Raw genomic sequence first — 11,331 nt, 5'->3', positions numbered from 1 at the left:
TGAATTTGGCAACCTGAAACAGAAGCAAGAATCAGGATGTTGACAAATGACAAGGTATTGTCAATGTGGCTGGTTGTGGGCTAGTTTTCACCCTTGCCCAGATCAGAATTTGTGTCACAGTTTGGACCATCTCATATGTGTAGCAGCTTTTCACTTACACAAGAGTCCAGTCCTACATTGCATGCTCAGCTGAAGTGGGTGAGACATGAAAGCTTACAGAAGCCTAGAAGGGAAGAAAACATTTCTTCTTCCTCTTACCAACATTTCCAGGGTTAAGAAGCACCAGCTATCTGCACATATGGTCTGTACCCTTCAGCAATCTTCCCAGATTCACTTCAAATACAAGCTGATAATTAAAGATGGATGAGCATTCACTTAAATGAAAGTGTTTGTAAATGAATGGCAACTGCATGCATGCTATAGAGAAATGAAGATTCAACAATACAAAGATAAAAAGCTTCTATTGAGCTACTGGTTGCTGAACAAGGAATTAAAATATAAATATATCAAAAAATAAAATTGGATGTGTTCCTTGGACATAAAACCCCTCATCCTGATTTTCAATCTATGGAAAAACTTGGGGTTCTTTTAACTGGCATGACTCTTATAACAAGGAAAAATTTTCTCAGAAGGACAGCAAACAAGTTAATTCCTCCTTTTTCTTCCTTGTATTTCTAATTATGCTGTTATCAACTTAAGCAAAGTATGTGTGGTGTAAAGGTATACATATGATCATGAGAACTTTTGTTTGTTAATTCCCTGACCTTATAATAATCTGCTAGTCTTGCATTTATCCATCTAAACAATTAAAACCCCACAGATGCACCAGCCGTGACTGCCTGTCTCAGGAAAATACTGGGTATCAGCTGCAGGAAGACTAGAATCAACACTGACTTAATAAAGAGTCAGTGTTACATGACGGTGTGGCAGTCGGTGGAGGCAAGGTGAGCATGATGGGCTGGGCTCCTGTGATGCATGATTGACTCCTGACATGCCAAGGGATGGTGCAATGGGTCCCAGCTGAAAGAAAAATGCCACACAAAAGGGGGGAGCTGGGATGCAGTGCTGTCTTTTGGGAGACCTAGTTGAATGACTGACAAAAATCTATTACGGGAAAAGGGACAAGCATGACTAAAAGGTCTCACAGCGTTTATTTTGACAGGATGATTAATTTCTCATTACTCATCCAGAATGGGATAGTCTGAGGGGAATTCAGGGAACTATTTGATTTTTTCGAACACTGATTCTTTGGAGAGAAGCTTTTTGCATAAATCCAAATACTTTACCTTGTCTTTGTTTTGAAGCAGCACAGTGGGAGCTTTCTGAATTCTTGGTGAAGGTTATTCAGAGTCTTAGCACTATCAAGACTCCTTAGTTTAAAGCCAGGAGCCAAATCTTAAGCTGCTTCAGAGCATCTAACTTACTTGGGCCATGCTATAACGTTTTGTGCCAGCTGGTTCCTTCTCTTCCTCCTCCTCCTCCTCTGGAAATAGAGGTCCTACTGATGAGTTGGGCTCAAGCCCAGAAGAAAAAGCATATCTGCTAACCTGCAGTTCGGCTTGGCTCCAGGAATTTTTACCAAACAGCCACTTCAATAACAATTTTTCCTCCTTTGTGCAAGGGTGACGTTTGATGGCCCTCAAGACACATTATAGAATAAGTATATGCTGTACTCTTGCTGTGTTTTACCTTGCATTGCTCCTGGTTTATGCTTTGTTTCTCAAATGCTGTTCAGGGACCTCTGTGTGTTTATACCATTTACAGCAGCTGAGCTCAAGAGAGAATGGGAAAACTCAAGTAGTGCTTTCACCCTTCACAGAAACCATACACAGCAACGGCCCTGCTGAATCAGATGAGAAGTTCCTCTAGCTTAGTATCGTGTCTAGGTTGCAGGTGCCTGACTTTAAAAAAAAAAAAAAGCATATGAACAGGACAAGGAAATTTTCCATCTTGACTATTTTTGTTGGAGGAATGGGAGGAAAGAATCAGATGTGGATATAACAACAGAAAGAGAAAATAACTGAAAGTGAAGAGTGTTAATAAAAAGGCTGTTCAGCAGAGAAGTCATAAAGGAAAAGAGGAAGAATTGTGGAAACAGGAGATGATGAAAAAAGCATTCCATGAGGTAAACAGAGATGCAGGAAATTGGTTGGGATAATAGACACAGAGGAAAGATGGATGAAGGGAGCAGTTAGAGAAAGAGCCCATGGAATAAGGAAACTGAGCATATGCCATCAGGTAAGAACAGCCAACCTCTACTGTCATTCTGTACGTAATACAAAAGAGTTTAAGAACACAGTTTTAATGCCTATGTACTTAAGAGAGCGCTTCTGAGTAATTTTGAAAATTTCATTACCTTCTATCTATCTTCCCCTAAATAACTTATGGATCTGGGCCTTTAGCTACATGCCTCTGAAAAGAAGTTGAGCTAAAACAAGCATGGGAGAAACTAGGACCTAGTTGCCATAAAGCAGCTTTTCTGATAGCTCTGTAAAACAAATGGGTGACACTGCTCCAGGAGTGCACAGAAGCCTCAGCTGTTCTCAACTGAATGGCAGGGGTTTTACCCTGATTTCCCCTGGGGTGAGGATGTTACCTTGCAGTCCTAGGTCATTGGAGGACGCTTTTGGAATAGCAGCAATAATTTCTGAAGGTTTGAAGGTTTCCTCCCTCCCCTCACATAAAATTTCTGTCCCACAATAATTACAGCTGGCAATTACAGCTAGTGCCACAATTTTTTGGCCAAGCAGCACAGGCTAGTTAGAAATGATGGATCAACTTTTACCCATTTTATTAAATTCTCTATTTTTTTTTAATCCACAAAATGCCTTGGTGTCCTGGAAACCTGACGCATGATGTTTGCATATTTTCACAAAGTATTTGTTTAAGACATATGACTTTGCTGGCTGTAAGTGAGTTCAATTTTATTAGGCAGTAGCTGTATGCTCTAAATTAAATTTCTCACTGGAAAAAAAACCCAACAACTTGAAAGCTACATAAAGATTATTCTTTAATGGTTTGTGCATGTGTTTGAGGAAGAAGCTTTTCTTGATGAATAGGAGTATGTAGAAGTTCACAGGAAAAAAAAAAAAAGCAGACAGAAGCTCACAGTAAAAGTGGGCAAAGCTTTCAGCTTTTTTTGTTTATTATGATTCCAAGATTGCACCGTATGTAAGTGCTAGATTGTAAATTGTAAGGGCATAAATGGACATGGACAGTGGGATTGAGTGTACCTTCAGCAAGTTTACTGATGACACCAAGCTGTGTGGTGCAGTCAACACACTGGATGGAAGAGATGCCATCCAGAGGGACCTTGGTAGGCTTGAGAGGTGGGCCAGTGCGAACCTCATGGAGGCCAAGTGCAAGGTCCTGCACCTGGATCAGGGCAATCCCAAGCACAAATACAGGCTGGGCAGAGAACAGATTGAGGGTAGCCCTGAGGAGAAGGACTTGGGGGTTTTGATTGATGAGAAACTCAACATGATCCAGCAGTGTGCACTTGCAGCCCGAAAAGCCAACCATATCCTGAGCCGCATCAAAAAAGGCATGGCCAGCAGGTTGAGGGAGGTGGTTCTGCCCCCTACTCTGCTCTTGTGAGACCCCACCTGGAGTATTGCATCCAGCTCTGGGGTCCTCAACACAAGAAGGGTGTAGACCTGTTGAAGCAAGTCCAGAGGAGGGCCAGAAAGATGATCAGAGGGCTGGAGCACCTCTCCTATGAAGACAGCCAGAGAGAGTTAGGTTTGTTTAGCCTAGAGAAGAGAAGGCTCTGGGAAGATCTTATAGCAGCCTTCCAGTACTTAAAGGGGGCCTACAAGTAATTTGGGGTGGGGCTCTTTAACAGGGATGGCAGTGATATAAGAAAAGGTAATGGGTTTAAACTGAAAGACAGTAGATTTAGATTAGATATAAGGAAGGAGTTCTTCACCTTGAGAAATTCTTCACCTTTGCCTTCCTTGCGGTACTGGAAAAGGTTGCCCAGAGAAGTTGTGAATATCCCATCCCTGGAAGTGTTGAAGGCCAGGTTGGATGGGGCTTCGAGCAACCTGGTCTAGTGGAAAGGTGTCCCTGCTCAAGGAAAGGGGCTGGAACTAGGTGAGCCTCGAGGTCCCTTGCAACCCAAACCATTCTATGATTCTATGAAATATTCAGTATTTTCTACCCACTGAACTGATATTCAGTTGGTATTTCTAGGGACTTCCACAACTTAACAGAAGCAAGAACACTACTCTTAATAATAAGTTAAAATTTCTTCTTATATTTTCCTGCAAAAAATAGTTCATTTAAACAGCACTCAGTTTGAAGAAAAATGCTTTGAGTACAGGTAAAATTCAGCAGCATGCAGACTATATAGGTGTTACTTTCTGGCTCAAAGCCAATGGAAATAACGGTGAGTATTTTAAGTTTGTAAAGATGAACTTGACCTGAATTATTGTAGGAAATCATTTCTTTATGAAAATAGGTGTCTGCCAGCAGCTGGTGAAATAGCAATTACAATATATTTCTAGCAATAAAGTGTATTTTCGTTTTGCTTTAGGATAATCCTGTTTTCTTTCAGGATGGAGTTTTTGTCACAAAAGGCCAAGAAGCTAGCACTTGTGCCAACCCTTTCTGGCTGCTCAGTGACAGTGCCATACAAAAAAAAAAAAACCAAACCCCAAAAAACATATTAGAAGTTGACTGGTTCATAGAGAATTGGCTACTCCATGGAAGAAGTTTATTTCTTCTGCTTCCTCCTTCTGTTACTGAGGGAAAAAAGAGGCCAAATTTTTAGACTGAATTCTGGTTACAGAACTTGATCAGAGGAAAACAACAGCCTTGATTTGGATATTTATTCCCATTTCTATTGAGTTTGCTACTCTATTGCATTCAGAAAGTGACCTTCTAGTTATCACAGAATTGATCTTAATTTAATGCCTGCAAATTTTAATGGGCAAAAAGCACCACAGTAAATCAAGTAGCTATTCTGTTTCAAATGTACTCTCAAATCCAAGATAATTTTATCTTCATAACAGGCAAAAGGGGATGTTTCATCAGCTAGTTTCTTTTAAATCCCCAGTTCGATGGTTTGAGTGAGCAATAAATTATTGCAAACATAAATATAGTGAGTAAATTCAGGGCAGGAAGTCATGTTTCTGTATATTTTAGTGTTTCCTTTAAAATTAAAACATTGTTTTGTTTATTCAAAGCAATCAGTGATACATTTGGTTTTGTAAACAATTCTATTTTTACACTTAAATTCCTTATTGCAACGTTGTCATTAGTCTTCTTTTGCATTTTTTTCTTTTCTGTGATAGAGCTTTTTCTTAAATAACCCTTCATACCTCACAGGCAGCATTTTTTCAATTTTTTGTCAGCTGACAAAATATCAGGAAAGGTTAGGAGAACTTGGATTGTTCAGCCTAGAGAATAGAAGGTAAAGGGAATGAAACGGAAGTCTTTTGTTTATCTATGGGAAAAGCCATAGAGAAGACAGGGCCAAATTCTTCTTAGAAGCGCTCAGCAAAAGGACATGAGACAAAGGTCATAACTGCTTTGCATAGCCAGGAAGGAAAAATTCTTTCTGTTGAGAGTGGATCACTGCTGAATGGGACAGTCCAGAGAGTCTGGGGAATGTCCATCCCTGCAGATGTTCAGAAGTCAGCTGGGCAAACCCACAACCTGATTGGAGTTGGTAGTTAGCTCTGCTCTGAGCAGAGCATGGGACTGGGTGATTCCTAGGGGTCCTTTCCAGCCTAAGTTTTCCTATTCTTCTATGAAAGAGTATTTATAATAATGGTAATCTGATATTTTTATGAGGAAAAGTTAATCTCCAGAATACTTAACAGTAAGTATTATTCATTAGAGTTAGTACAGCTTATGGGAGCTGACAGAACATGTACTAATTTTTGAAGTTCAAACCTTTACACATAAGCCTATTTCTCTGCAGAGTTTACATGAGTAAACCTACCTTTGGATGCTAAGTGTTGTTGCTATAAATTCTTTAGGATTAACACTTCAGATAAGACACGGGATATTTTCAAACCTTTTCACACCATTGACATTGCTTTCCTGCGGACTCTTTGCCACTGTGTTCTAGGTAAAGTCAAATAATTGCAACATTTTACACAGAAACAGAAATAGCTCTATTTACCTGAACTAATAGCCTGGTTCTGCAGATATTTGCCATTGTGTATGAGCAGTTCCATTCAATCTAGTGAATTATTCACCTCGTGCTCTAGTGGAAACCCTATAGAATTATTTGAGAATCTGCTTCTGTTGTTTTAGAAAGGTACAGAAGTATTAGCTTGCACTCATTCATCGCACATCATCTACTGCAACATAATTATGTGGTACTCCCTCACTCTGTGAATCTAAGTGTCCTTTTCTAGATGAATAACTTCACAAATATCTTAACAGAATTTTATTCTTTTCAGAGTCTTCCTCTCGTTTGTCCGCTATGTTATTACTCCTCTAGGTATTTATGTTCTTGCCTACCTTTGTTTCAACCACGAAATTCATTCGTATGTGGTTCAGAACACTAAAAAGTGCTTAGGTATCCAAAGCAAAGGACCACATTGCTTCCTAAATGTGTCAGAAATCGAGCAAGCATTGATAAACTTAGCAAAAAAAAATAAACAGTCCAAAGGATTCTTGAGTATATTTAGTACTTTTTCATTTCTTGGTACACAGTAAATATAGGTTGCCTTCTATTTAAAGGATATCAAAATCAATGGTTAAGTTAAAATATCTTTTACATTTGCTAAACAAATCTGATGTTATTGTGCTGTACCCTTTTTGGCAATATGAATCACATATAGTGACGGGTCCTGCACTTGGGGCACAACAATCCTATGCAGTGCTACAGACTAGGAGAAGTCTGTCTAGAAAGCTGCCTAGAGGAGAGGGACCTGGGGGTGTTGGTTGACAGTCGACTGAACATGAGCCAGCAGTGTGCCCAGGTGGCCAAGAAGGCCAATGGCATCTTGGCTTGTATCAGAAATGGCGTGACCAGCAGGTCCAGGGAGGTTATTCTCCCTCTGTACTCAGCCCTGGTGAGACCGCTCCTCGAGTACTGTGTTCAGTTCTGGGACCCTCACCACAAGAAGGATGTTGAGGCTCTGGAACGAGTCCAGAGAAGAGCAACAAAGCTGGTGAAGGGGCTGGAGAACAGGCCTTATGAGGAGCGGCTGAGAGAGCTGGGGTTGTTTAGCCTGGAGAAGAGGAGGCTGAGGGAAGACCTCATTGCTCTCTACCTGAAAGGAGGTTGTAGAGAGGAGGGTGCTGGCCTCTTCTCCCAAGTGACAGGGGACAGGACAAGAGGTAATGGCCTCAAGCTCCGCCAGGGGAGATTTAGGCTGGACATTAGGAAAAAATTCTTCACAGAAAGGGTCATTGGGCACTGGAACAGGCTGCCCAGGGAGGTGGTTGAGTCACCTTCCCTGGAGGTGTTTAAGGCACGGGTGGATGAGGTGCTGAGGGGCATGGTTTAGTGTTTGATAGGAATGGTTGGACTCGATGATCTGGTGGGTCTCTTCCAACCTGGCTATTCTATGATTCTATGATTCTATATTGTATTACGTAAATAATATAATGTGACATCGTGAAATCTCCAAGGAGTCTCATTTTTTCCTCATAGTTGGCCTGCAAATCTTACAAAGCAGAAACAAATCCTTAGGAAAAGAGTATTTTTTTCTGCCACACATCTCATCTGGACTTGATTCTTCTGAATATGAGTCAAAAATAACTTTTAACCATTTTGCTGGAAGCTATGCTTTAAATGCAAAAATCTGGTCTTTATTCTTCCTACCAAACTGCTCACATGTAAAAACTCTACCAGCAACTTCATAGCAAACATTTCTGTACTTCCTCTCCATATGTGTGTATATATGTGGGTGGCTGTGATATAGCGATCCTGTATCATTGGTACAATTTCTAATCATCTTCCCATCTTTATTATCTGCTGAATTTGAAAGACAAAGTCAAGACTGAACTTAGAAATATTGCAAACAACACAGTCACGTGGAGCACATCAGAAACTAAGCCTATCGTGTCAAATATTCAACAACCCAATGCAAATAAATTCCAATCAAACTGTGAACTGATTAACTTAAGCTCAGAAAAGCTTGGAAAGAAACAGCCTTTATTCGAATGACAAAGTATGGAAATCAGGGAGAAGTATCCTTTCCTCATCTGCTTATAACAGGTATGAAAATATTACATGCTGTGTGTCTTTCCTAGTACAGACAGCACAGTTCAGGTTTCCTCTGGGAGTTCCATCCTTTCTGAATTAGTCCATTGGCAAGGTCAGGGACAACAAACCATTCCACAGTCTGTACACGGGCCTAGGTAATCCTAGAAAACAGGATGATTATTTGTATGATGAGAGCAGGATGATACTAAATGAGGGAAGCCAGTATGTGTGGCACTAATATATTTACTTTTTAACTCACCATAGATTCTCTCTGCCATCTATTGTGGAACTTGAAGACAGACTTACCTGTATATGCCTCATCTCACCCTTACTAGTTGTCTGCTTGCGCTCCAGCTCTTTGTTTAGGCACAACCCATTTCCAGCATATATCAAGAAAATCCATGGACTCAAGGAAAACTTCTCACATCTTGTAACATATAAACGCCTTAATTAGTATATGTATATAACACAAGTATAAATAGTGTACTGCAGAAATAAGCTAAGTTTAATGTAAAATATAGTGTCTATATTCCACCACTGAAATTAGTCTGCAAATATTGTAAGAAATACTCTTTATAGGATGCTACCCTATTGATTTAGTAGTTCTATAGATGCAGTATACATGAGAGGTGGGGCCTTACAGCAAGCAGAAATTAACAATTTTTGCATTTAATCATTTTAATAAAAATTTTGCATTTAATAAAATGCTCAGAAAGGAGGATTTCAAACTGAGTTTGCTGTTATCACTCAAACCATGTCTCCATTTCCTGCTCCACCACTCTGTGGCCTTTTTCACTCTCAAATTAATTTCCTGATGTATTGACTACCTCTCCCAATGTGGTGTCACCTGGGAACTTGCTGAGGCTGCACTCCACCTTGTCACTGAGGGCATCAGCATAGATGTTGCGCAGTGCTAGCAACTCCTAAGGCATGCCCACTCTAACCACCCAACAAAACTTTACATGTGTCTTCATGAAGACATGCCCCAAAGTTTTCCCAGGGACTGAGGTAAGGTGGACTGGTCTTTGGTTACCTGGACTTCTGATTGTCTTGTTTGAAGGTAGACATAACATTTTCTTTTTAATTGCTATTTATTTTTATATTTCAAAGTCACGTAAAACTTGGCTGTATTTGCTACCATGGGAACTAATTCTGTGAAACCAAAGCCAATGCCAGACAATACATGGGAGAGTTTCACAATGTTGTAACCTGCTGCCAAACTCCATTCTTCCATAGGGGTTCACCACTTCTGATGCTTTCCCCTCAGAAGCTTTACAGGTGGGAGACCTGCAGTTTACCAAGCACACCTGAATCATAACACTTACAATACTTTAAAACCCTTTCAAATCCCTTCTAAAATGCACACATAAATCCAACATAACCCTGTGTGTACTGTCAATAAGCCAAATGAATATGGGCTGTTCCAGTCAGTTTTTCCTCTCTTTCACGCCATCAATTCCAGGTTCAGTTCACAGAACCTCCTTGCTAATTTCTCTGTTGTTGCCAGTCTTTCACCAGGTCTGTGAAGAGAACATAATTGCTGCTTCAATCTCTGTCTCTTGCCTGAGAAGAGGGTTTGAAATATTATGTGGTCTGGAAGGAAAATAAGATGCAGTAAAAGAAGAGGGATGGAAGGAGGTTTTAAAAGGAATAAAATGCTGTTCCTCCCTTTTTCCCTTTTTAGTACATGAATCTCTAGGCTTTATATCCAAAGGCTGCGCTTTAACCACTTTTAAGTAACCTTTTCAAAACACCTCGCAAGAGAATGATTTTTGTGAGAGCTGCTATACTACATAATCTGTGCTGAACTACCATGAAGTCTCGAGGACAAACACGGGCCTATCTGCTAAAAAAATGGTCCTTCAGGAAACCCATTACAAATAAACCTCACAAAATTACAAAAGGGAGGGTGTTCCTCTTCTGGCACCCCTGCTCCTGGCAGCAATGCGCTGCAGGGAGGCGTGGGGAGTGCCCCCACCGTTGCTCTCCTGCAACTTGTCCCTGCCCTTACCCCCACCCTTGGCCTTACCCCTACCCCTGCCCTTGCCTCTACCTCTACCCCTGTCCCTGCCTGTGCCACTGCCTATACCCCTGTCCCTACCCATGTCCCTGTCCCTGCCCCTATTCCTGTCTCTGCCCCTATTCGTGTCCATGTCCCTCACCCTGTCCCTGCCTCTATCCCTGCCCCACTCATTGCCCTGTCCCTATCTCTACCTCTGCCCCTGTCACTGTCCCTATTCCTGCCACTGCCCGTGCCCTTGTCCCTGCATCTATCCCGGCACCTCCCCTCTCCCTGTCCCTGTCCTTGTCCTTGCCCCTGTCCATGTCCCTTCCCCTGCCCCACCCCTGCCCCTATCCCTATCCCTATCCCTATCCCTATCCCTATCCCTACCCCTATCCCTATCCCTATCCCTGCCCCTGTCCCTGCCCCTGTCCCTATTCCTGTCCCTGCCCGTGCCCCTATCCCTGTATCTATCCCTACCCTGTCCCTGTCCCTGTCCCTGTCCCTCCTCCTTCTGGCGGGACGCGGCAGCAGGTGCCAGCCCGAGGCGCGCGCTCCCCCGCCGCCTCACGCGGGAGGCTCCGCCGCGGGCGCGGGCATTTCGGGAGAGCGCGCGTTACTCCCGGCGCGCGGCGCCTCCGGCAGCGGGGCGGGGCGGGGCAGCGGGGCCGTGCCGGGCGGCGCTCCCCGCGGCTGCCTGGCGGGGGCGCTGCGAGCCCGGCGTTGCTAACCGAGAGCCGCGGGCAGCGTGCGGCGCCCCCGCCGGCTCCGGGCAGCCCGCGGCGGCGGGGCGAGCGCCTCCCGCTTGTCCTCGCCGCTTCCCGGGGGTCGCTAGCCCCGCCACCCTCTCCCTTCGGCCAGGAAAGGCGTCTGTGCCCTTTCCTCCCCCTTGCCCCCCGCCCCCGGGAGAGCTGCCGTCGGTCGCGCCATCCCAAGGGCGCTGGGGTCAGCTCCACTTGCCGTGCCCCTCGGTGCGGCGTCTCTCCCTTGCCGGGGAACACGGGGCCAGGCGAGCCGGCGGGAGAGCCCGCGGAGCGCCCCGCCTCGCCCCCGGCTTCCCAGCGGGGAAAGTTGGGAGAGCCTCGGGGAGAGCGCGGCGGAGGAGCGGGGCGAAGCCGCACCGGGAGGAGCCGGAGACGATCCGCTCGGCGGCGCC

This window comes from Phaenicophaeus curvirostris, chromosome 2, assembly GCF_032191515.1.
Source record: "Phaenicophaeus curvirostris isolate KB17595 chromosome 2, BPBGC_Pcur_1.0, whole genome shotgun sequence".
Lineage (NCBI taxonomy): Eukaryota > Metazoa > Chordata > Aves > Cuculiformes > Cuculidae > Phaenicophaeus > Phaenicophaeus curvirostris.
Note: the sequence above shows the minus strand (reverse complement) of the source record.